This window comes from Odontesthes bonariensis, chromosome 8 (assembly GCF_027942865.1).
Source record: "Odontesthes bonariensis isolate fOdoBon6 chromosome 8, fOdoBon6.hap1, whole genome shotgun sequence".
NCBI classification, from domain to species: domain Eukaryota; kingdom Metazoa; phylum Chordata; class Actinopteri; order Atheriniformes; family Atherinopsidae; genus Odontesthes; species Odontesthes bonariensis.
In genome coordinates, this window is record NC_134513.1 from 9,730,437 (window position 1) to 9,754,208 (window position 23,772).

General features: G+C 39.6%; 1 protein-coding gene across 1 annotated transcript in view; it reads right to left on the reverse strand.

Moving 5' to 3' along the window:
• lhfpl3 (LHFPL tetraspan subfamily member 3) overlaps positions 1-23,772 on the reverse strand; it is a 34,667-nt gene that overhangs the window by 9,342 nt on the left and 1,553 nt on the right. The gene's annotated exons all lie outside the window — the stretch shown is intronic.

Below are 23,772 nucleotides of genomic sequence, written 5' to 3' on the forward strand. Positions count from 1 at the left end.
TGACTCTAAACGTCTTCAGTGGAGGTCAGTGATTGTGAGGAAATGTCTTAAACATCCCTTTTCATGAGTACGAATGCCCTTGAATTCTTGCAAACACATACATCCTCTGATCTTGACATCTTTGTAGCTTGCAGCTGTTGACAGCAACACTGGGACAGTCGAAGATACGTCCCAATCTAGACTTTACACACACACAGACACACGCATATAAGCGCATGTCAAGCCACTAATTCTGGTGCATTTCACAGGCTCAGTTGTAACTGAGATTCATGTTCCTTTTAACATCCTAGATATTTAGGGGCTGTATGTGCCAGTATGAATTTTTGTGTTTGACGTGTGTGGTGCTCATGTAGTGTGCATCCGCTTCAAGGTGGAGCTTGACAAATTAAATTATTGGGAGTTAATTGGGGCAGAACCTGGCAGATGCAGTAAGGTATGAGGACTAAACACCGCCCCACTCTTTCTCTCCCCCCGGCTTGAACCCTCCTGCGCTACAGAGCAGCATGTGCGTTTGTGTGTGAGAAAGAGCTGCGAGATAAGGCAGCGGGAAAAGATACATGATTTGCAGCATGAATCCCCTGCATACCCCTTTCTCATTAATACCTCATGCATCAGGTCCACTAATTCACACGGTTTGTCTGTGCTTTCGATCGCTGGCACTCCACATTAATGGGCTGCTCTGAAGTCTATGCACTATGCACAATATGGGGAAGTTGATGTGAGAACATATGGATATCAGCGACGGCAAAAAACTGCAGTTTGCTCCTATATATTTTCATAGGGGAACTTACCCCTGTAACAGTTGATGTAGCACAAAGATACAATATATATTAGAATAATTAATCACCCCAAGGAGGGTGATTTTGCAATTGATTTATTAATGATTAATTAATTGTACATGTAAGTATAGCGTACTTCACTGCACAGATGTCGTCTTTAAATTACTTAGATGGTGATTTTTGTTTGCTGATATTGGGGTCATTAAGTCAGGTTTTTATGAAAATAGAATGACGGTCTGGAAATGTTTGAGCCAACGTGACTTAACTTGTACCATTAATGATCGTCAGTCACAATTTGAAGCATTCTTCCATCGTACAGAAACAGCTTTATTGGAAATTTGCCGATATTAGACTTAATTTATATTTCACTATTTTCACAAAAAAAAAAGGGGTGACTTGGAGGATATACAGAGGCTGAGGCCCATTTGTGTCTGGTTCAGCATCCAAAGTGAATTGATTTGACTTTGAGATAGTTAGCTGTGGTCGAGCTGACACTATCTGTTTTTTATCTGTGTCAAGTAAATGTGCCTACTAATATGTCATGAAGTCCCTAGACTCATATTTTTTAAGACATTGAAAAAGTTTGCGGTTGTTACCAGTCTACAAAAAAAAAATTAATAAAGAATGGAAATAATCCAGGATAAGGTGCTGAAAGCACAACAAAACATACCGAATGACAATAAACAACTATTCAGTTTTAGAAAAAGTAAAACTTCACCGGTACTGCTGCAATCCTCAAAGGGAGCTGTCCATTTCCTCTGGTGCTGAAAACTCATGTGACGGCTGTTTTCAGGTACTCTGTTATGCACTACACAGCCTCAACAATTCTCTGTGATTCGCATACTGAGTGGGGTCATTGAGCAGCTCTGCATGCATTCCAGCAGACAAAAAAAGCATTTGCATACCCTAATTGTCTCTTTCTCCACCTCCTACAACACTGTTGTCATTGTCAGGTGATAAGGAAAGAGGAGGGGGGGGAGAGGTCAGGAAGAAACCGCAGAAACAAAGAGAAACAAGTCAGTGAAAGACTGACAGAAGGCAAGACATAATGGAAAAAAAGGTTGGATGCAGCTCAGACTTTGATTAACAGATGTTTTAGATGCTGCTAGATGTTTGCACACACAGGTCACAGTTTTAGACAAGTGATGAAGAAAGGAAAACATGGGAATTACGTTATCAGGATTATAAGGTATCAGGAGAGGATCAAAGGAAAATATTAATGCCATATGTGTATATTTATGTGTAAATCTTAGGTGTTGACTAAAATGACAAGGCAGAGCGAGGAGGAAGGTAAAGCTGGAGGAATAAAGAATGAACAAGGGTTTCGAGAGTGGAATCCCAATGCACTTCATTTGAGACATGATGAGAATAAAAGAAAAGCTTAAAGATGCAACACAAGTACAGCAGCCCTCCTTCATCAGAGAATGGCACAGAAACAGAGAAACTGTACTTCAAAGAAATACTTCAGTTAAGTAAGCAGCTACAGGATGACCTCAGCCATTTGACAGTCCTCATTCAATCCATCAAAAAGCAGAATAAAAATTTGCTCCGTTCCAAAGAGGAGGTAGTTCAGAGATGGTCCCCCTGTGAGGAATGGGCCATAAAATTGATGGTGGATCAGATTTACAATCTAATCATCTCTGAGCAGAGAGAGGCATGAGCTGCTCACGCCCAGACAGGAATCTTAGTTACTCGTGATTTATGATTAATCAAAGCAAAAACGGTTGATGCACATCTGTATTTAAGCTCAACAAATGTTTGCCATTTCTCGTCAGTTACTTTCCCCCAATTAAATGGTTATGTGAGCTAGTATCGAGATGTAAAATCAGTTTTTGATCCAACTCATTGATAAAGAAATTATGAGGAGAACAAGAAACAACAGAAAATAAACGGGAGTCTTCAGGTTTAGACTTGGATGTGTTCGGACCTTAGATTCATATTTGCATATTTTAACTTTATTCTTTGTTTAAGCATGACTGAGATGAGCTTTACTTGTTTTGTTTTTTTTAACCGTATCTTTAATTTTCACTGTTGGATGAGAAATAACTGACACAAGGACTAACTGTTGAGTCAGCCGATACTAAAACTATTCTATGCGATGAATGTACCAGAGAGGTCCGACGTGGATCAGGTGCAGGACCAAAATCGAAAAAAGTGGAAAAAATAATTGTCAGATCATTTAGGTGAAGTTGTGCTTAAAAAAAAAAAAAAGATGCCAAACACGGGTATGGTAAAAAAAAATTATGTTTTGTATAAAGGCAAAATCAAAAGTATTAAAAAACGGCCAAAACAGGCTCATACCATGAGGTTTAACACAAACTTTGAACCATAAAGAGCTGGAAATGTTCCTTGGTTCGTGATGCTGGCTCATTGTGGCATTGAGTGTTAACTAAGTTCTCCAGTTGACATTAGGCCAAGAGAACACTATTCAATCCATTCTTGAAACTTTTCTTCAAGTTCTAAAGAACAAAAGTGCTCCAGGCAAAACTTTTTCAGTTGTTCTACTGAAGTTGTTATGAGTCATTCAAGCAAAAAAAAGCACCTTATTCAATGGATGAATAATTATGTCTACACATAATACAGCTTAGTAAATCCATTTTAAATTGTAAATCTTTAGGCAAATGTTACAAGCAGCCTGTCACAAAGGCACACCCTTCATTCCCATTTCTTTAATTGCATCTACAAAGATAACTGTTTGATATACAAAATGGTATCTTTTAATCAAAAATATTATTCCCAAAGAGTTATTAGCTGAAACATTGTCCTATCTCGCCTTGGTCAGCAGTGTGTCATTAAAATATTTGAGGAAACTAGACAAGGGGAGGACAAAAGAAGGAGTGTCTGAGATAAAAGCTATCTACAACTGATGAACAGTATCTGAAAGTGATGTCCTTGTGAAATAAATGAAAAATCCAGCAAAGACCTGACACAGGACCTGAGAGATACATCTGGACCTTCAGTTGTTTAATCTACTGTTCACTGAAGCCTCATCACAAATGGTCTCCATGGAAGGGCTGTCAAGAAGCCATTCTTAAGGAAAGGAAATGGGGAGAACAGACGTTTTCTGCAAAGTTCTGCACCAGTTTCTGGTTATACATGAAGAAATGTGTGGCATATGTCTTGCTACAGAAAATGCTGGATTTCACTTTTTGATATGACGAGTCGCTACTTTGAGGGCGAGAGGGGAAATTCTGTTACACAAATCTCATCATGGCAGCCCCGCAGAAAGAAAGTTGCTTTTTGATTTCGTAACAATCTGTATAGATGTTATGATGGTCCTCCTGGGTGGAGGAATCATTTTCCTGTTTCAGATCCTTGTGCAAATGAATGCGGCCACCTGCTGTGAGAGCTCACTGGAAACAATTTCAGAAGTTGCGTCCAAACCCTGGTGCAGCCTCAGATTGTGTTACCCCTCTTGTTTGAAGTCAGCCCCAGTTGGAACAGTCGTAGTCTGTTTCAGATAATCTTTAATTAAAGCTTCCTCTTATTTCTTTGGGGGCGCAGAACATGTTTTGGGAGTGAAAGGTTGCTCCCTGCATCGAGCATCCAGTCGGCACTTGGATGAAGGAGATGCTGCATCACCATGGAGACGGGCTGCCTGCTGCTCTAAGTGATATGTGAATTTTAGATGGATGGGGTAGGAGTGTCAGGACTGCATCAACACCCCAGTACTGTGGTGAGAATGTGACACAAAGAGCTCTTCTTGTTTTTCTCCCTCCATCTTTTCCTCTTTCTCTCGTCAGATGACTAAAGCTGTGCCATATGTCCCAACCCTCTGGAGCTGTCGGCACGTTCGTATGAGCATCATATCTTTACGGAGGAGCTCTCATTCCAAGTACAGCAGGATCCCATTTTCCTTATTGTGTGTGTGTGTGTGTGTGTGTGTGTGTGGTGGGGGGAGATGGGCTGATTTATAACAGGTGTTCTTATTAATTGGCAGCTGCCCACGTGGAACATAAGGTGTAAATCTGTAGAACAACATCCACACTACATCCCAGACAGAAGAAAAACATTTATTGAGCCTTGCATGTTTGCAGTCAGCAAAGTTTAAATCTCCCACGGTGATGGTTTTTGTTGCCGTGGCTCAGCGGTGAGCACTTGACGACAGTTAAATGATTTATTATGTCAGCAAAGGAAGCGGAATGATGAGATTTTATTTACATCACTCAATCCAGTGAATGTTTTTTATTCCTAATAAGCTCAGGTATCTTATGTTGCGTGGTTAACAGCTGCTTTGTCTTTTTTCGCCTTGCCTCCTCGGATGTAGTGACAGACTTTCTTGAAGTGATAGACAACTTTGGCAGCTGTGAATCTTTAACGGTTTTCCTTATTTTCTCCCCAAATCATCCTTTGAAGTCAGACCGAGGGGATTGCTCTTCTCAATTTCAATAACTTCTGAGTGTCTCTGATCTGTGGTGTTGGCAGAGGGTTCTCCTCCTTTTTCTTTCTTTCAACTCTCCTCTCCCTCGCTTTCTCTCCATCTGCAATACTGAGCACCAGTGACTGATGATGTGAAGAGACAAAAGATGGCAGGGAACTGCTCTTAAAAGAGCAATGCATCCAGGCGAGAATGAAGACGATGGACAGCACAGTCTCATTCACAAAATGGTCCCAAAACAACTGATGTTTGTTTAGTGGTGCTTTTGAGGTTATTCCAGGTTTTGTTGGACTAATGGAGAGGCTGAAAGCCATGGATTTTTCTGAGCACTTTTAAGGTTTCTCATCCACACAAGCTTCAAAAACAAGATTGAAAGTAACTTCTTAACTTTGGAAACTCCAGCTCACAAACTGAGTCCTCATACAAAGTTAATTTTAGTAACTGCTCGGGCTGTACAATCACACAGTATTTGTTCTACATCTTAAAATGTTATGGTCTAGTTAAGATCCCAAATATTAAAAAAAGGGGGCAAATAGATTGAGTTTCAATGTGATGACATAAAGCATCAGATGTCTCCCCTCTTCTTCTCCTAATTGCTTGGCAGTAGTCATCAGTCAAAACGGTCAGTGTAAACATGATGGTCTGCACATTAATGCATCATTGTGTTTCCATATATGGTAACGTGCCAGCAGTATTTTTTTTCTTTATTTTAACTTTTACATAATAGTCAGTTAGGCTTTGTGTACTTCAACTCTGTAACATCATCTCATGCTTCTCACTCACTTTTCCAGCATTCTCTTCGCTTACAACTCGTCTCAGTTTTACAGATCGTGACTTCGCAGATGAGTCGCACATCTGTCTCTGTGTAAATCTTACAGACTGTCCTTAGTGCTGTTACGCACTAAAAAACAGTCTGAATCTGTCAGTTGTGAAACCAAGCCCTTCTTATTTTAAAGCAGACGGTCTTGCCCCTTAGATTCCATCAAAAACATTTTGTGCTTGCCAGATATAACCTGTTTTATTTTAATGTTTATTATTTAGACCACAAAACATGTTATAATATAGCCCAGGTTAAAAAAAAAGACTTGCACTTTCCTCCAAACTTACTCAAACTGCTCATCCGGTAGATATTTGGGGAATTTCTTACTAATTGGGGAATTTAAAGCCAATATTCACTGATTTTAATTTTTTTTAAATTCTTTTGCTGTGTTGTTGACCTTTACAATCTTGTGAAGAACATGCGTGGTTCTCTAGATGTTGAATGTTTCTATTTTGTTCATCAGCTTATCTGTAACGTTGACGAACTGCAATGTTTGGTCATTAGAAATGTTGTCGTTCTTCATCTGTGCAAGAAGACGACTGATCAGTGACTTCTTAAGCAGCTGTGAGACTTCACTGCTCCAGGGATGCTCTCCTGATGTGACCCAAGGCAGTAAAGTTGGCTTTAGGGACTCATCAAAGTTTAATCTATGCATGTTGCCGTGGTGATGCCTTGAAAATGACCTGGTTACATTAACTCACAGAACGCATCCCCTGCAGCTCCTGTTGGGCCCTGTGGTCCCGAGCAGCTCGTTTTGGCGATTTCTTGTAGAGTGATAGGATGCCGCCAGCAGCAGTAGCAGCACAAAGAGCTGTTTCCTTGGCAACCAGCAAGCTCGAAGGGAGGAAGAGCATTAATGGGAGGCTAAGGTGACTGCAAACATTACTGAAACAACACACGTCCTCTCTGCCTTGCTCGCCTTCTTTGTCAAGTATCTCCACAAAAATCTTAAAGCCTATGCTCTTTGATCTGTGACCTCCTGCAAAATGGTGGCTGTAGACAATGCTGCAGAGCAAAAGCAAGTGTGAGCCCACAAACACACTCCAATACAGGAAACCACTTAATTCAGAACTAAAAAAGCCACCTGAGTATAATGGAGTGCTGTTCCTCTGCCATTTCCCCGCTGTATTCATAAGTACGTTCACTGGGACTCAAACACTCCCACAGCTCACACTTCTTAACTCCCCCTGCAAAGTTTATGAAATAAGTCTCTGTGCTGCTACACAAGCTCCAGAGCCTTTTGATGTTCTCTAAAGCACAAACCTCATTTGTATTCCACTTATGGCTCCAGGTTTCACAAGGCTTGTTTGATTCAGTCCTCCCCACCAACACGTTTCCCAGTGTTAACAACGTTAGTCATGTTTTCCACACAGCATGGTGCACCTTCTCATTTCCAGCTCACTGCCACCTGTTATAATTGCAGATGGATGATACGTATAATTAGGTTCTACATTGGAGGGAAACCAGCAGAGCAGATGCCTTATGACTTGGAAAACTGATTCTCAAATGGATTTGGATTTAATATGCCTTGTTTGGTCTTTTCAGCAGGACATCATGGGGGAGACATTTTAATTACTAAGTAACAGGTGTCATGCTTCCCTTCAAACAGCTCAGTGCTGCTCTTAAATCTTCCACCGAGGTCACACAGTCAAGTTGACGAATGTATTCTGGATGTCAAGTCTACTGGATCACCAAGAGGGTGCGATTGTCAAAAATCGTCCCCATTCTCAGGATGGGATTGTGGAAATGTTACCCTGATGGACAAAAAAAAAACTGTTTGTTTAGAGATGGATCTAATGGATTTGGAGAGGAAATGTGCCTGCATTTAGATGAGCAGAGCAATGGGTCTAACTTTGGAAATGGATACTGAGAAGTTGCAGAAAGCTAAGATGATCTACTTTCACAGGCTGAATAAACATCCAAGGAAGTGGGACCGCGCCATGTGAAGTGCAAAGTTTCATCTGTTAGCTCTGCAGGAAATTTGCAGTGCTGGTGAGAGAGGAGGGGGTGTAGAGTTATATCACTAAGAATCGGCACATGCCAATGAGAGGTGGTATATAAAAGTGAAAGTGACATTCGTAAGGACATAAGCACTATCAACCAGTGAAATAGCAGCAGCATGAATTGGCACATGCCAGCAGAGCAACAGTGAGCAGATTTTAGATCCTGGTGTACTCAGTTAAAATGTGAATATAGCTTACTCTGCTGACTGGTTATGTTTAAAGACAAGAGTTTATGGCTGATTTCAGACTTTGAATTTGGTCAGGGTGAGGCAGTCTTCAGCAAAGCATCTCCTATAAATCAAGGAGCATCTGAACATCATTAAGACTCAAACAATGACAACCAGGTGTCAAAACAGGGCTCCGAGAGAGGGTGAGGTCTGGGGAAGGCATGAGCTCCTGCATCAGTCTCCTTGACATCGACGGATACCAGCATCACTCATCAGCTCAAACGCTCATGCTGAAACGAGCATCACTCAAATGCACACGCACGGACACAAGCGGGTTTATCTGAGGCAGAGTTTAAGATCAGTCACGATGTCCTTGTCCTGCTGCCTCACTCAGGAGGAGGAGAGTAAATCATGCGGCTGTCGTCTCCATCCCGGCCCTCTGATCAAGAAGATAAACCCCCGATGGGAAATCTATAAAGCATGCCCCCCTCAGTGCTCACAGACATGTATAAGCACTCACTTGTGTTGACAAGTGAGTGCGCCAGGCAGAGGACACAACAGCTGCTATAAAGACTAATGGACCAAATAGAAGCTTGATGTAGTTGCTGTCCGCTGGTCATTCATGCATTTACGAAAAGATACATTTTTTTTAGCATTAAAATTTGTATGGTCCTTCTTCTTTACTTCATAAAAAAGATACAAGCTGACCTGACCTTTCTCAAATGTAATAACTTTATTACATATATAAAAATATTAGGTGACGATATTTGATGCTTTATTTTTTCAGATGGTGAAAAACTAAAAGTATCCATCCTGCAACTATAGTGCATATCAGCTTTCAAATTTTAAACTAGAGTTGTTACTGCCAACATGGAAATAGCTGAGAACAGCCCACAGATATTCTGGCAAGTTCAGATGCAGGCAACAAATTCATGAATAATTTGAATAGGTTACCTATTCATGGGTTGTTTACATGCAGAAACGCCTCCTCTGATGGATTAACTGGATTATCTGATCAGACACTGTACAGGCAAACAAATTGTGAAAAATAACTTTTCTTGCTCACCTTTTAAAAGCAACCAAATCAAACTGATAATACAATAGACGTATAAAAAAAAACAGTATTTGACAAAAATTGTACAATTCTAGCAAGCTGGAAAGTCAACATTTGGTATGACCACCTTTATTCTTAAACACAGCCTGGACACTATTAGACGAGCTTTCTTCTAATTTCTTTAAGTTCTCTTCAGGAATAGTCTCAGAGCTTCTTGAAGGACATTCCAAAGCTCTTCTTTGGGTGTTGGCTGCCTTTTGTTCTCTGTCAAGATTGATTCCACACTGCTTCAATAATGTTGACGTCTGGGCTTTCATGAAGGATTCGTCCCTCCATAAGACCTGTTTCCACTGATTTTCAGTCCACCTCTTGTGTCATTTCCATGGAGATCATTTATAAATTATTAATTTGTTCTCAGTTATGTGTAGACACAATGCTGGTTCATCCCTTGAGTTGGGCGCCTTTTTTAATCGATTCATAGGTCAGTGTTAAATGGCCTACGATCTTTGACAACGGTCAGCTAGAAGGACTGGACTTGGCTGAAAAAGCAGCCAAGGTCCAAGACTTTTACAGTGCTGTATGTAATATATGTAGTACATGGTAAAACATGGTGTGGCTTATAAACGGATAGAGAGATTTTGCAGATTCAAACAACAAGAAAAATTGACAAACAACTGGTGATACATCAGAGAAAGTTAATAATTTCATCACCAGTCAGTTCTTTATGATTTTTTTATATTCGCAGTGCACCAATAAATCCACTGTGGAAAGGCTTGCTCATGCTGTGGATATGAGCTTGTCATGATATAAACTGCGCCTTATTCCTGACTTGTCTTGAGCTTTACAACCAGCAAGGCCAAAGGGCTTAAATGCTTTTGTGTGCTGCTAGTGTTGTCTTTTTCTCAGCATACTGAAGATGTTCACACAAATAAGATGATCTTGCTGTAAATTATACCCCATCTGTCTTTTTCAAAACACTCTACCCTCACGCTGCCTTTGTGGGCTGAGATTTAATTGTGTGAAGTAACTTTCTCTGCTTTTGCCCTCAGGTCCTAATTAAGTGGAATTACACTGGCTTCATCTTGTAATTATGAACCCTGGAGAGAACAACCGGCTTTGGACAAAGTGTAAATACTGTATAAACAACTGGGGAAGAAAAGGAAAGAGAAGGCAGGGGGAGGAACTGTGGGTCTGGGCAGGATGGATGTTTTCTCTGGAGTGTGTGTCTGTATATGACTCTGGAAAGGACACAGATTAATTTGCCTTCTTGAACCAAAGAGAATTAGAACAGTTAATGCTGCCATCTGCAGATTAAAAGAGGATATTTACTTTGTTCAATATTTTGTGACTGGATATCTCAAACTGCACGACAGGAGAGATCTAGTGCACTAGAAGGCTCTCATTCCTGTGTAAAACTGTAATGATTTATTCACAAAAAAAGTGCTTACGTTTGCGTGCATATTTCATGTTGAAATGACTCAAAGGCCATGGTTGAAAGTAAAATGAAAACAAAAGCGGCGTTTAATCTGCAAGGTCATTCAAATTGGCTGCAGTGTCCAGAATATCTCAGCTGTGACCTGTGAGCTCGGATAGAAAGGCCCGGGGATCAAGGAAAGCCATGTGACAGTGGATGTGGGATTGGTTCTGTGTCTCATTCCTCGTGATCAGCCTATCACATCCGCTCAGAGCGAGGTCTGGTTTTTTTTGGCACCAAAGGGAATTTCATACAGAAGTTTCCGGTCCTCTGTGGTTGTGACGAACAGTTGGCAGACGTTGAAAAGGTGACGGCTGACTCAGGATTAAGTTGGTGACTCAGTATGTAGGTCTCTAAGCTTGTAGGAGATGAGCTGTTGAGGCTGGGGCAGCAGGGCAGGCATGCAATCAGCCTCTGCTCCACCCCTCCTCCACCCCGGTTACACTAATTACATTACTCCTGGGGAGACGGGATAATCATATCTTAATGAGGTATGGAAGTCTTCAGTGCTATGCTTGACAGGAGTTGCCACCAACAGAGGGCTGCGCTTTTGCTGATTCCCAGAACAGTGTTGGATTTGCACACATTGCGATCAGAAAAACTAATTTACACCAGATCTGTTGGACAGGAAAACTCACGGTCATGGGTGATATTTTTGGAACATTAGAGATATTTCAACATTTGCCTTTTAATGTAGCCTGAATTTGACAAAAAGCTGGGACATGCAAGGCCATATTAATTTACCACGGTTGTACATTTAGATATTCAGAATTCTTGCCATGTCATGTTGGCAGCTCTGAAGAAAGGAGAGTTTTCTGTTCCCATTTATCAAACTGGTCTGACTGGAAAGGATTTTTTAATCACTTAATGAAAATATAAAGCTGTGAGAAGTCCAGCTGTGATTGACGGAGTGGAGTTGGTCCAAAACTGTTGGACTTGACTGGATCGATAAATTTTAGAAAACACTAATTGTTGTTTGTGGATGGAGTATGATTAAAAACCTCCATAATCACTGCATAATCTCCTTTAAATGAAGAACAGAACGATTTTTTTATTATTATTTTTTTAACTAATTCTGGAGCGAGACTTTATAAGCAGCAGGGAAAAAAAGTTGCTGAGCATTTTCATCTCCTGTGGGACAACTTCCTGCTCCTCGAGATTATAATTTTCCTCTTCTGGGGGATTTGTCACTGATCCCTCCTGCTGTGGGAAGCAGGCAAGCTATTTAGTGACGCTCCCTCAGGGATACGTTGTACAATAGGATAGTACAACAGCAGATTGAGAACATTTTCTTTAGCAACACTTTGGCTGTTACATGCTCTTGGCTGGTCAACAGCACACCCACGTGCTCTCTTTTGCCTTTCACACATACACGCATGCTGCCGCGCCAAAACATTCACTAGCAACACTGTAATGCCATAATTCCTCTTCCTCTCCTCGTGCCATTCAGCACTATTATTTCCCTCCTGATCCCCTGCTGTTAGCTTGCCTGCTGGTCCATAACTAGTACCTGATTAGGAGTAATATGAAGCCATAAAACATCAACACATCCACATCCTGCGTAGAAGGATGCCCAGAAAGACCTCATTATTGCCCCATCAGTTCTGCTAGTGGCTCCTCCTGTCTGGCAATCGGTCACTATCCCATCATCATCCTTCCAATTTACAGGACAAATCAGCTCAAGAAAATGCATGCCGACCTCAAAAACTTCTTAATGGCTTCTCGCTCCAGCCTCAGCAAAAGATAGTTTGTAAAGAAGAGTTTGGATATCATGAAACATATTAAAAGACAGACACACTACTTTTTGTAAATTGGAAACAGCAATAAAAGTTAGAATATTATCAATTTAAACAAAATAACTCATAGCTGTGTGGGGATATTAAAACTTCATACTGAGCCATCGTTATTACTATTTGTTCAAGAGTTAAGGCAGTTTATGTCAAATATGCCAGAGGTATTTGGCCAATTATTGGATGTCAAAAAAGCAAACTTTTCCTCAGGCTCATCCAAATATTCAACCAGCAAATTTAAGTGAAGACGGAATGAAATGTGGCAGAAAAGGGACAGTCGGAAAGAATTCGTCAGTACAGTATGTGCACAATTGCAAGATAAATTGTGCTTTTCGGGATTAATTCTATAATTGAACAAATGCAGTACTCCAATTAATTCCAGCAATACTCCTGTGTTTATTCTCTGGGGAATATATTAGTGTACACAGTTAATGGGAGATTGCCAAAGGAGTTTTGTTCCAGCTGATATCGGTGAAACAACGTTGTTGTTATTATTGTTGTGGTTAATATCCAGCGGCCACTGCAGCCCCCATTTTATTTCAGTAACTTCTGTGATCCTTCCATCTATGTGAGATTCTGGATCAACCCAAATTTTCAAACTGAAAATGTCTAAGTAGATCAGGCCATGAAAGCGCTCCTCCTCCACGATGCTGACTCAAAGTGATGCTCTGTGTTTCTATTAGTAATCCAGCAACAGGTCCATCCATTTGCTTTGAACTTCTTTCAGCTGTCCACAAAACATTTGATCAAATATTTTGTATATAATATAGTACTAGAACTGAAGGCAGGACATTTCCATATAAAAGTATTTCACTTGGTTCTAATCTTAGGAATAGTAAGTAATGTTCCAGGAATTGTTTTGTCTTTTGGCTAGTTAAGCAAATAATGCCAAGAAAAAAATTCCCACAAGTCAAACAAAACAGTGTTTACGTGCCTAAATCAAAGTGGCGTTAAGCTATTAAATTGGGTTTATATTTTCCCAACACAAAGAGTCCTATCATTGCGCTTAATTTCTGTCCAATTCAACCTGAATAGAGGTTTTATGATCCACAATTACAGTCCTACAGTCGCTTGGAGAGAGTCTTTGGATGCCACTTTCATCTGGCTGGTAGCTGTGACAGTGTCTTCTTCCTCTCCCCAGTCCAATTTAATCTCCGTTTCCCTGCTCATTCCATGTCGTAACTACTCTGCAATCAAAACCGTCAGTCACACTTAAGGCTCTAAATACCTCACGGTTCCCCAATCAGACACACCACCCTGGCTTCACCTCACACAGGTTCCAGCATGTCACATCTTATCCTGTAGATTTGTCTTAAAGCTAATGCATGCAGTGGCTTTAAGGATGGCAGTGTAAGTTCGTCAGTCAGTCTGGACATATTTGCAGTTATTCTATTAACTGTCATTACATTTAGTTGCTTATTCTCTCTTATTGCTCTCTTATTATTATCTAAATTATTCAAGTTGTCGATCTCTCAATTTTATCTGTCGCACCACCAGGAGGTCAGAGTTTCACTTAATCAAACTGTAATGCTTTGATTAAGAATAATTAAAGCTTATTCTTGACCTTTGAATCAGCAGTTTAGTTTCAGTTGAACACGGAAGGGAATACCTTAAGGAGCTTGAAAAAGTGTGTATTTGCATGTCGACAATTCCTGGGCAAAAGTAGAGAGCTAAACTGTATGTATGATGGGGGAATAGATTTCCTGGCTCCTGTCTGCATGTCAGAGTTTGTTAGACAACCAAGAGTGTGATACAACAGCTGAGTTTGTCAAACTTCTTGATCAGAGCCCCTGAGTAAGCAAATATTTGTTAGCTGGTGTTGTCATTTCATCTACATTTATTATTTCCAAGGACCAAAATAAGAACAAAAATTATGTGGCTTAGAAAAATTAGATATGTGGCTGAGCCATCATGAAATCTGCTTTTTAAGCCCAGGTATATTTATCTAAAATAAACTGTAGAGACAGATTTTTTGCATTAAGATGCATCCCAAGTTTATTTGGGACTGGATGTCACTTTCCCGCTCTGTATGCAAATAAACATTTTTCTTCATCACATACACATCTGTGGGCAACAAAATGGAGAAAAGAAGAGTTTGCCAATGTTTCTGTTTCTCCAAAAGAACATTCACTGATCTGAATGAAAAGAGTGGAGATTCAGACGTTAACATACTTCAGATCTGCTTGTGTCACATTTCTGACATCGAGCAGATCTGAACAAATACTTTTAAAGGGTATTGTTATCTAATAAATGCAGTGTGACAGAAGTACTGGAAGCACAACAGGCTGCATTAAATGGTAGATGTGTGATGCTGCAAAGCTCAATGTTGGCGTACTTGTGCTGAATAAAAAGCATTCAAAGCGGAGCTTTTAACCGCAGAAGTTTTTATTCTGAACCAGTCTCTGTGTTGCAATTTCAAGAAAAGCCTGAAAAAAATGGAAACTTCTCGGCTAGCTATTAAAATACCTTTACTGTCTTTAAAATGTGCTGAAGACATTTTTCTGATGCACATCAGGTGAGGAGACAGTCCCTCGGTGTGCCACATGACACACACATGCATTTACACTGTTTTAAGAATGTGACCACATACATCTCATATCGTCACCAGTTATGGTCTCAGCGATTCATATCTTTCAAGGCTTTAAGGGTTAGCTTGAACAAAAAAACAGAGTGAACACATCATACTGAACTTATTTTGTCCACACTGGTTCTCAGTTACTCAGAGAGCTGATTTTAAAGCTATAAGGCATGAAATGGTTTAACCCCACTGCACAGAACTATTAAAGCCTCATATCTCAGCTGGAGCTCTCATCCCTTCAGTACCTCTCACTGCTCTCATTGGGAGAAAAGTGGGGATAACTGATGCGGCACAATCTAAAACGCTTTACAACTAGCACCTTGAAAAGCCAAGTAAAATACGCTGATATAACTGTGTCTTAACAGTTATTCATTTTAATGTACAGCTGCTATATTATTACCTTTCGAAATAGAAATGTTTTTCTCATTGCTTGCTGTATTCATTGTTAGTTTCTTTAAGCTTGCGTTGCAATAGCTATCGAAAAAGTGTGATGCTACAGACCAATTCAGACTTTTAATCTTCCATTTTACTGAGCTATTTCCTGACTTGTTTGTTTCAGATAACTCAGAGACAGCAAGATTGTTCACAGATTAGTGTTGTAATGTTGCTACTAATAAACAGGTTCCACATTTGTTACTGTCACTTCAAGATCCTCATCAGCTAAAGGAAGTGATCCACTTTCTTAATCCACTGGCTCAGAATGAATCTGGACTGGACATCCTCTATTGCTGTGATTTTCTGCTGACTTGGCTGGCTTTTAATGTGACTGATTCACACAGCGGCACTCTGTCTTTCAGCTTATGCTTTTGTTACTTTTTTTGGGGACTCAGTTTAAAATCCCTGTGTAACTACTATGACCTCTGAGCTTAAAGATGGAAGCTGTGGGGCACACTGGACGAAGCAGCAGAGCAAAGGATGAGAGGGCAGAGGAGAGGGTTTCATCTAAAACACTCTCAGGTGAAGACCTCATCCTCTAATGGCTTAGTTTCTGTGTGTTTGTTTCTTTCTCATGTTACATCACTGTAAAGCTTCTCAGACTCTTCCTGTACCTCATTACACGTGTGAGAGGATAAAGATTGGGCTGATGTCATTAGCTCTCAGCTTCAATTTTGGACTCTAGACTGCACAGCAATTACACAGAGCTCCCACTAATGTGGGAAAAAAAAAAATAATTAAGAGATTCTTTGATAAACCACCAATTATAGCCAGCAAAGGAAAAAAACAAACAAAAAAAAAAGCATGCACATACTACCTCATTAGCCCTTTTTTAAAGCGTTGTTAGGATTTTTCCAGTGAATCAAAAACTGGCCAAACTGTGAAGCAAACTGTTGAATCTCATTTTCATTTTCCATGCTTCTACAGACATTTCACAGATTTTGTGAAATGTTTTTTCTGGAAAATGAAGACCGCAGTCCTGTTTCCTCTCTTGTATGTTCGATAGAAGACCGCAATGTCGCTTCTGCTGTAGTTAAACATGTTCGGATAAACATAAAGGCCTACAGATTTTGATTTCATGCAATCGCATCATAAACTGCTAAAATGCTATCATAAACAGAACGTGTCACCTGCTATTGACATCTGCTATTTGGGCAACCAGACGAAAACACACCCACTTGCTTCTTCACCTTGCTTGAGCTAGGGCCCCACCCAGCAAGTAGTGACGATTGGTGAGTGCTGGTTTCTCCCAACAGAATATAGAACATTAGTATGACCTCCTATTTCTAAGGCTAATGGTGATGCATATGAACATGTTAACAAGATGAAAAAGTAGATCTTTAGTAGTGGGGAACTTCGAAATGCCTACTTATTACATCATTTTCCATACAGGAAAGAAACATAAGCAGTACTTGGATGTGAGGTTTTCATCTTTCCGACTCAATTATCCAGCCTTCTCATCGGCAGACGCAGCTTGATGGTGTCTCTTCCTATCTGTCCCTCTACTTCCTCAGACAGAATGTAACAGTGATAAGCAGCACAGCCAAGTTCCACTTGAAATGCCTATGAAGCTGTGTACATCTGAATACCAAACAGCACACTGAGCATTCGCATGATAATATCAGTCAGTCATGTTTCAAACGGTGTTATCATGCATCAAACATAAAGCAACCAGAGCAGCGGTGCCACACGCTGCATCTACCTGTCACTCACAGATGAACACTTACGCATTCAGAACAGGTCATGTCATCAAGAGGCCACGCAGTGGGAGCCAGGGTCTCTTACAGCACTGCTTCCTGTTATTCTGGAAATGTAATATTTGGATCGATAAATGTCCAGCTACCAAATAGACCTTTTATTGCGAGCTTAGAGTGCCAGCTCCCCTCTCTGGAGGACCCCTTAGTGGGCAGTGAGTGCCATGAGGAGAGCTCTTATCGCTGCATGGCGAGCTGCCGGTCAGGCAACCAAGAAATGAGCACTGTGTTTGAGACGGTTCAGCGGCACTTTCAGCAACCCACCTCTGATTCTATGAATTTTTATGGGCTGACAGTCATTGAAAAAGAGACAGCTGTTCATTTTTTCATGCGTTAATATATGCAGCTCTGTGAGATCCAGATGGCCATCAGGACTCAGGAGGCCATCCAGATTATTGTGAATCAATGTGGAGCGTCACGTCAGCGTTGTCTGCCTGCTGGCTCAAACTGACCATCCTATTTTCAGTATCAGTGCTATTGTCTAAATTGTCTGTTAATAAGTGGTAGCTAATGGATTTAGTCATGCCAGTTAAAAAACTAAACATACTCATTTAGACATTAAAAACCTTAGAAGTCAATAGGTTGTGCAAAAATCCATTGGGCTTTTGTGTATCCTCCTCCAGAATGTTTAATTTTTATGAGCTCTTTAATTCCTCTGGAAAACAAACCAACGGATGGGTGACAAATTAAGAGGAAAAGCAAACGGTCTTGATGGGACAGCGCAACAGCCTCAATACACCATAGCATTGATTAATTTGTCTCTGGGAAGATAAAACTTTTTTTTAAAGATATTCCCTCATCATGCCAGGACTGTATTATGCGATGAGTTTTCAAACGATAACAGCTTGCAAAAATAAGGTTTCATCCCCGTCAGACTGACAGGCTGCAAACACAGCGCTGCACATTTCCACAGTTTCAAAAGTAGTGGAGGACTTTTATAAGAGCAACAGTGGCCATCTACCTCTCATAAAAGGTGCAGAAAGTATGTGGTCGCTCCAATACTTTGACTTAACAATTCACTCTTCTTCAAAGCGATAACACTTCACTTCAGAGCTCAATAGGATGTGAGTGCATAATTTGATATGCGCTGCCTTAAATCACCGGCCCACAACTGCAATCCACAGCAACAAAATACATAACATGAGCCTTTTCTCACCCCGCTAGAGCCACGGATCCATCTGCATCACTTAATTCAAATTCAAATTGCCACTCTTACCATTTGTTTTTTCGGGGATTATGTGAAGCTGAGAGCAGTGAATTTTATATCTAATTTGCCATCCATCTATGTCATGATGGTCGATTTTAATGCTCACTTTCTGACAAGGAGTTAGCTTCAAGGAAAAGTCTGTGAGCGGGCCATCCTGCTTAAACAAATTGGGTTACGTATTTTAATGAGACTCCAAACCAATGATGATGTTACATAAACTACAATTTCTTAATTACCAAACAAAATAGCAAACTTGTCTGTTACTTGCAAGCTGATCATTTTTTTTAATATATATTAGACTGTTTAGATTATTATCCTTTGTAGTAAATAAAACTGATAGAGAACAACTGAAACAGCATGTCTTCGAGGATACTCCAGTGTTTCATAGGCGTGTGTATTATCTTTACGTGCCTGTAAAGAGCAGTCTACCCCAGCTTCAGCAATATCTTGAAAACATTTACAGATTCTGTGATAAATAATCTCAGATGGGAAAATGAATCCAGGATGTCAGATTATCTGTCAGCTATTGGAAAGCTAGAAATGTATTTTATTAATAACTTCAATTCTAAAATTATTCAGTATTTACCACTTGTTATAGTGTATGAACACTCTATGGATTACAGTATAGAGGTACCTCTATATTTCTCAACACTTTGACCTCTTTCATCCTGTAGTGGTAGCAGACAGTTCAAAGGGATTTCATAGCAACACAAGACAGAGGAGAGGAGTGTAAAAGATGTCTCTGTTTGGGCAGGATGCTATATTTCATGTCTAATGAACCTCAAGCCTTCTGGCTACTTTGCTGCAAATAAGAAAGATTGGCAAACTGAAATGGCAAACGAGGATGTATCACCATAGAGATTTTCTTTATTTGTAGCTAAATCTCAAGCGCCCAAAAAGCCAGTGTAACACCGTCAAACATTTGGAACATCTCCCATCTCTGAAAGTGTATGTGCTGCCTCCTCGGGACTACCTCAGATGAGTTCTAACAGAGGATTTCATTTTTTATAGTCATGTTGGGATTTCAGACTGCTTTCACAGAGAAAGTACCTTGATACTGTCTGTTTTAGTTGTCATGAGATCTTTTTTAAACGACTCGTCTCAACAAGGTTTCTTTTAACAAATGACACACAGGAGGAAAGGCAAAAGGAGATGCAGAGATGCTCTAGTAAAATACAGCTTAAAGATGTACTGTAGTGGCATTAAGAAAGACTACAAATCCCCATTTGAGCAAGAAGTATTCCAATCATAGAAGTACTCCATGCCATTTTAAATAAAGGATCACTACCTTTAAAGAAATAATTATGTTGTGAGTAAATAATTGCTTGTTTATCCATTCACCACTGTAAATATAGGTATTTTTCCACTCAGTTTTTTTGGTTTCCATTAGGTCCTGAGACTAACATACTTCACGTCTGCTTAGCTGCTAAATGCTCCATGGTGTTCCCCACTTACTGGCTAACTGTGTGTGTCTGATATTAAGCACTCAGCACTTTACATTGGGGTTATTTTAAAGCTTTTCTTCTGTTCGAAAAAATATTATTCCGAGAACAGCAAGAGAGAACTAAAACAGGAAAGTTATGAGTCAGACAGTTAAACAAAGAGATTGAGCTAGACATAAAGCCCTGCATATCCAGGTGAGACTGCAGACTCAGGTGATATTTGACTGAAAGGGTTCATCACCCCACTCAATACTGTAATCAATATTTCGTTTTTATTAACTTCTTTCTATGTAGGTCAGCATTTTTGACCAGCGTTTTCTTGCCAGAGGGTCAGGCTCCCACCTTAGGGTCAGAAGATAAAGATTGAAAAGATACAATCTCATTTCATCTTGTGGCATCTGATGCATAACAAGGCCAGAGTACATCTTTTGAATGAGGGTCAGAAGCCAAAAAAGTTGGAAATGTAGAGCTTCTGATCTGACAACCTGCTGATTATTTAAATCGTTTTCTATATTTTATATAGACCAAGCGATTAGTCAGCTGTGAAAATAACCTTTAGCTGGAGCCCTCCACTTGTTTTGTTTTTTCCCTGTAAAATCTGAGAAACTCCTCCCCTGTGGTGAGAAGACTGAGGAGAGCCAACATGTGACTCAGAGGAATAAGAAGTAGCTTTGATCTGTGACTAAAATACTGCAACAATACAAACTGCTGCTCATTAGGAGTGGATGGCGACGGAGCTCATCATTGGACCTTTTCTCTGAGATCATCCATGAGACAGTACCTTTTGTTATAAGAGTTTTTCTGTTTTAGATGAAAGGGAACAGTGTATATAGGAGGTAAACAGCTGATCAGCGGTACAGCTAACCTCTTTCTTTAATCATCCATCCATTACGTGCGTCATCCTGTTTAGGGTCACAGGGGTTAGGAGTCTATCAAAGCAGATTTCGGGGCGAGCTGTACCCTGGACAATTCACCAGTCAATCACAGTGGTTTCTTATTTATTCTGCTGCCTGATGGTCAGCAGACTTCTCGGGCTTATCCTCCACCCTGAAAGTGAACCTCTGCACACAGAAGCAGAGGTGCATTCTGTCTGCTAATGTGATTGTTATTAAATATGACATTTAAGTCCCATTTGAGAAAAACCTGTGTTTGGCTGTAGGCATCTATGAAGGTGCACAGTGTAATGCCGGGGTATTATTTATATACAGAAATTATTCTGAGCCAGTGATTGTGCTGGAAATCTTTATCTGTGGGGGTGTACATTTGTTTTACACAAACAAAATCAAATCGAATCTCTTGTCTGAGGATTATACTGAAAGCTCCTTCATTTACATAGCTGCAAGTTGATTTCTATTAATAGTCAATCTTGCTTTTACATTCCCATTTACTTTGCACGATTGTTTATAATTTATATGGAAGATTTTTCCTGACTCTTAGCTCATTCAAATGCATTAGTGTGCCTCTGACAATTGCAGCTATTACAGATCCGCGGGTTCAAAAACATCAAAAGACTTTAAAGGGAAACAATTGATTTTACACATCAAAGAGTGTTTACAGGTCTGTGGGAGCATGTCTGCCTATGTGAAAAAGTTGGATCTTTTGTGGCTCCATGGGGAGTGGCATGACGTATAAATTTAAGTTCAATTTTAAAAAAACTGTCATCTGGGGGTGTAAGCTGCAAGTTTTGTTTTTTCTAAAGTTTTACAACTGTTATCTGTGCGAGATAGAAATGAACTTGATATAAAAAATGAATAAAAACTGAGACCTTTATGCCACAATTTGTTTTACCGTTCTCTGTAGCTGTGCATTAGTGTAAGTACTGGACAAGCAGTGTTGGAGAGTAACACAGTTACGTTATTGATTTACATCAGAAATGTCATAATAATGGATAAAGTTACTGAAAGAAAAATATGTAACTCTTCCAATAAGCCGTTGAAACATCTCCCATCAGGAAAATTATACAAGTACACACTACAAGACGAATTACGTTTTGACCCCAAAGCCATTACCACACTGAAATCTATACTCTACAATACTGTGCAACTACAAATACATGCATTATATGATTTAATAACCCATTTATTAATACTTGTAAGCTTTTGCATTGCAAAATCTTATATATACATATATCTGGAATTCTGTTTCAGTGAGTGCATCTAATTTCTGTATATTTTCTTTTAAAGCTAATGTAGTTTGTATAATTGTACATCTGTTGTGTTGCTTTGCATCTTTTTGCTGTGCAGAAGTGCCGTCTTTGGTTCTCCAGACGACACAAGTTATCAATCAATCAATCAATCTTTATTTATATAGCGCATTTCATACCACAGGCAACTCAAAGTTAGGGACAAACTTGAGTGCAGCACCAGCAAGGTCAGGATGGGCAAATAATAAGCGGTCTCTACTTGTAGACAGACTTCTTCCTTTGGGAAGTGTACGATCAAATGTAGTTATTAGTTTTTTGATGAGATTGCATTACCTCTCCAATGCGTTTTGCACCATCTATGTAAACAACTTTCATCTGTGGTGTCTGTGACTGTGACCAATCAAGTAGACACACTGCTGGACAAGAAAACCTTTCAAAGATATAGGAGAAAATAAAACAATCAACATTAATTTCCTCCTGAACGTTGCTCTAGATTGAAACACTTGTTTAGCAGCAGTTTTCTTTTAGCTTTAATGCCTAATTAACACCAGTAACCAAATGAAGTGAGTTACATTAGTTTGATAAAGAAATTAAAACATTTGTCATATTTTAACAGGGTAACTAGTCCCCCCATTACTAAACATGGAGAAGCAGCATTTAGCTGTTATGCTTCAAACAAGTGGAACAAACTGCCAGTGGAGATTAAACTTTCACCAAATGTAGACATTTTTAAATCCACGTTAAAGACATTTCTGTTCTCATGTGTCTATTCATGAAATCTGCACGCTATCTTTGACTTTATCTGGACTGTTGCTTATTTTTAAATTCATTTAAATTATTTTATTTGTTTCTCTTTATATTCTTTTATGTATGTAATGCTTCTTCCACTCCCTGCTGCAATGCTTTTATTTTATGTAAAGCTCTTTGAATTGTTTGTACATGAAATGTGCTATATAAATAAATTTGATTTGATTTGATTATATTTCAAAGTAACCTTCCCAATAAAATGGGCATGTCTTGGAACTTGTATATGTGCCTATATATGATGTGCCTGTATGTGTGTTAGCGTGTATAGTATTCTGAAGATGTTAGTGGTATTGAATATGGACTTTCTGAAGACAGGTTTTGAGTGAAGTAGATGTAAATAAAAAAAAAGCAAATGTAATACTTAAAGAAAGTAAAACTGAGGGGGAAACAGAATCCTGCCCAGGGTTGTGCCGGTGAGGATTTACCCTCATTTTCTTCTAACATGTACTGAATTAGCTGAGTGAGATATGGAGCTGAGCCGCCTGGAATGAGTTCCAGATCTGAAAATTATTTGTAAACTACAGAGAGGAACTAAATATAATTAAATGCTGAGGGAAAGTAGTTCAGTTAGAGCCACACGTCTCCTTTCGTTGTTTTAAATTATCTTGTTGGTTTCTTTTTGTTTAAGGTGTAGGCTGTGTTGAAATATGCTGGAGAAAAAGGTACTCTTCCTATATTTCTAATTTAAAGACTATGCTCCAGAAAATGCAGATCACAGTTCCTCTTTGACCATCTGTTTCTATTGACAGATGAGATTTTGCTGACATTTAGTTGGCTGATAAGTGGAATTAATGGGACTGAAACCAAAAGCATTTTAATATGTTTAACTAGTTTTGCTTTGACTGAAAAGCTGAAAATGATCCCATCCTGCAGGATTTTCACATTTTATGTATTTAAAATTAGTGACGGTTTCTGAGAAGAGCTTCTGTTTCAAAGAATTT